This window comes from Semicossyphus pulcher, unplaced genomic scaffold (assembly GCF_022749685.1).
Source record: "Semicossyphus pulcher isolate SPU_LCO1_2020_fin unplaced genomic scaffold, fSemPul1.0.p SCAF_19, whole genome shotgun sequence".
Lineage (NCBI taxonomy): Eukaryota > Metazoa > Chordata > Actinopteri > Labriformes > Labridae > Semicossyphus > Semicossyphus pulcher.
The window spans coordinates 11338002-11338514 of NW_027211692.1; positions in this window are offsets into that span (position 1 = coordinate 11338002).

Genomic DNA, 513 nt, shown 5'->3' on the forward strand with positions numbered 1-513 from the left:
ATCAACTGGTTTCGCGGGAGTGAGCGCGTCTGAAGCGCTACTGACTGTGGAGGGGAGTTTCTAAGGGCAGGAGGAGGAGGAGGAGAAGGAGGGAACAGGAGTGAGGGGGGAAAGAAAAGCACTCACAGGTTCACAGAAATTCACTCCACAAGTGCCAAATACTACTACTTGAAGCAAAAACAGAGGAACGAACTTATTTTTCAGTTAGTTTGTACTGTAGTTGCACGGTAAGAAAACAAACTAATCGTGTTAGTAGCAATTTGATGAGCCTATATCATCACATAAAGTTATTATCTCCCTTATTTAATCTATAGGTCTTAAATCATTCAGATGTGTCCAGAAAAGTCCATATCAAAACATCCAAGTTGTGTTCACGCCTGCACAAAAACAGCTCAAATATTGGGCTTCACTATTCAGCCGTTGCTGTTGCGCGCCATCGTGTGTTTTGTGGCGTAATTGCAACCTGCTCAACTTTTAAAGGATTTTTCAGCGTTTGAAATAAATCACGTGAAT